This window comes from Limanda limanda, chromosome 9, assembly GCF_963576545.1.
Source record: "Limanda limanda chromosome 9, fLimLim1.1, whole genome shotgun sequence".
Classification (NCBI taxonomy): domain Eukaryota; kingdom Metazoa; phylum Chordata; class Actinopteri; order Pleuronectiformes; family Pleuronectidae; genus Limanda; species Limanda limanda.
The window spans coordinates 17,681,328-17,684,646 of NC_083644.1; positions in this window are offsets into that span (position 1 = coordinate 17,681,328).

A 3,319-nucleotide genomic window follows, 5' to 3' on the forward strand; every position below is an offset into this window, starting at 1 on the left:
GTGTGCAACCATATACAGAATCTCCTTGGTTTGATAGTGTAAGTGATCCACTGGAAGATTGAGGAGGAGATAGGAAAGGATCAATTCTTGCACAGCAAAGTTGCAGGGCAGAATAACAACCAACTTGACTTAAATTTGTATTTGTGTTAAAAGGATGAGTGCAGCTATAATGTTTTTATGTTTATATATATTCCCCTTTTAGCGCTCAGCAGGCTTGCAGAGGCAGACTTGAGAACTCTGCTCTTAAAGAGACGCATTGCCTTGAAACACAGGAACGAATCCATGATATTGATCAGTGTGTTTCATATCGGCCCCTGTAATCCATCAAGCTAACAATGTGGGATAGGCCTAATTTATATCATCTGAAAGGTGTAATCAAAGATGAATGAACCCCAGCGTGATAGAAATGTGCACTGGATCATAATTCCTACCAATGTCAGTAATGGAAGCAGCGGGTACAAACAACAGTTGCTGTACTACATAGACACAAGGTTTTTAGAACCAAGCTTGTGTGCATGTGTGGCACAGTTTATCTGCCAACATGCTCCAAACTTTTTTTTTAGAATCAGATTTGTGCAATTTGATTCAAAATGAAAGCATAAAAGGTGAATAAAAACTTAAAACGTTTATCCAAACAAAAAAAATAAATGATATGCAACCTCTACTTCATCTTTTACACTCTTTTCATTACACTCTGAATAAAGTTATTTCACAGATATTCACTGTATTATTTTACAGTTTGTTTGTTTTTTTCTAAATTAAGTGTAAATTCCATAAAAATGCTGTAAATTACTTCTAGTAAAAACATTAACCATCAAATAAAAGTTGTAATCTGTAAAATAATATAATTGGAAATTATAGGATACACAGGGTCATTCAATTGCTTAAGTCTTAAATGTCTGTATTTAAAAAAAATCTCTGTGCAATAACTTATTTTGGTAATTATGTTATTTGACGTATTAAAACATTTGGCAGCTTTTGCTGCCATATTTTTTACAGTGTAGCACAACAAGTTTAAACTGGAGTCTATTAGAATAGCGGATCAATTTACTTGAGGTATCCTATGAAAGGTTTTCCTATATACAAGATCATTAAGCAAAAATGCACGTAAAGTCTGTATATATCTACATTCATCCTTAGGTTTTATGATTTGGTTACTAGCATTTCCATGAATTAAAACTTCAGCTTTACCTTTGTGCAATAGGAAAAGCCTGTGTACATGTGACAACGCAGGCTGACCCAGAGGTAAAGCTGAAGGCAGAGCTGAAGCTGTGAAGAGGGAGAGAGAGAGAGAGAGAGAGAGAGAGAGAAAGAGAGAGAGAGCAGCTGTAAATATATGTGTAAATATATATAAATGTTCCCTTTTAAAAAGCCACTTAAGAACTCCAACCCTTTAAATAAGGCCAGGAATAATCTGTTTCCTCCGTTGCGGTAGATCCAGCAGGGATTTGCAGAAACATTCGGCAGTGACACAGATCTACATAATCATTTTAAGTTTCTACCCGCTCCCTCCAATGATTCTCCTGCTGTCACTTTAGATACCGCTAAAACTGATTTGGGCTCCCTAATCTCCCAGTATTTCTTAGACTTTAAAAATCTCTAATATTATAAGGAGATTATTTCATTTATAATTGATTGAGTGCATTTGCCGGAGTGCCACTTCAAAGTTGCTGAATTAAAGATGCATTTAAGAAGCCTGGTGCCGGGCGCTGTGAGTCGAAGGGTGGGGTGGGAGGGTGTGTTGGGGGAGAGGGCGGCGGAGGGGGTTTGGGAACGCTGGTGGTGTCGTTGGCGGGAGGGGAGGAGAGAGGGGGGGGGGCCTGTGTCTTCCCAGTGGAGCGAGAGAAGAGCTATAGCTGGGGCTGATCCACGGAGATTTCTTAAAATGGGCTCTCGCAAAGTGCCTCTCTTGGAGAAGGCATCGGAGGACACCAGCCAATGGCGGCGGACCAGGCAGTGGTGGGATTCTGTGTGTGTGTGTGTGTGTGTGTGTGTGTGTGTGTGTGTGTGTGTGTGTGTGTGTGTGTGTCAGATAGACTCTTTGGTAAAGAGGTGCAGGGTCTAGTTAAATTATACCTCCTGGGAGATATTGAGTCAAACCCTGTCCAGGATTCCAAGGTGATGTCCGCTCTACCTCTAAGAGACTTCACCTCAACACCTTCCTCTCCTCTTTGCCAAAAATATTCTTTTTCTCAGTCTCTATCTCTGGATTCACTCCACACATTGGATCCTAAAATATTCACAGGCCAGAGCTGAAATATGCTTCCCCTGATTCCTCATCTGCTCCAATCTGCTAAACTGAGCCCCCCCAAAAAAACGCGTCTCAGAGGATCAGGCTCTCAACCTCCTCATTGGTTTACCAATACCTGCAGCTCCTCCCATTGGACCACTCCAAGGGGTCTTCATTAACGGAGCGAGCGAGATGCATGCAAGTCTTTAAATACCCCCCCCCCCCCCAGACCCAAAAGAACAGGAAAAAGATATGGCCTATTTGGAGAGCTCAGGCCTATTGGGGTGCTTAGTTCTGACTAAATGAATCTTGACAGTGAGGAGGATGCTCTCCTCCTGCCCAGTATTGTACCAGCCGAGCATGTGCCCCCCCCACCACATCTCACTGCCTTAGATGTGCTGACCCCCCCCACCCCCATTATCCACCACCACCACCACCACCATTACTATGGCCCAAGCAGATCATAATCCTCTTAACGCTCTGCCTTATTAACCACTCATCTAAATGACATGAAAGCAACTGGCTGGAGCGAAGGGAGGGAAAAAAAAGTAAATTATTTCCCCTGAAATAAAGTCCTGGCCCTTTCTCCATACAGTACTTTGTATTTCACATTTGATTATGTGACAAGTGTATCTAAGTCTGCGAGGGGCTCAGGAGAAATGTATTTCAGAGCCCATCAAGCACAGCAAATTTAAAAAAGAGGGGTCCAACATGCCCTATGTGCTTGTATGCACACACTCACACACACACACACACACACACACACACACACACGGGTAAATTGAATTCCAATTAAGACGAGTCCTCACAGGATGAATAAATGGATGATCCATTTGGCTTTTTTTTTTCAATTGAAGAAAATGAGAATTACTGATCCCTCTTACCCCCGAAAGAATCCGCTCATTAGGGTCCATTTGAATTAAGAACTCTATTCCCCCCCCATCTGCCCTGATGCCCCTCGTCACCACCAACCCTGTACAACCTGGTGAACCTTTGTAATTCTCAGAACCACCACCTGTAAATTAAATCCTGGTTCAACTATTTGACCCAGTTCTTGCTCCAGAGGTAATATTGGTTTGTCTCCCCCTG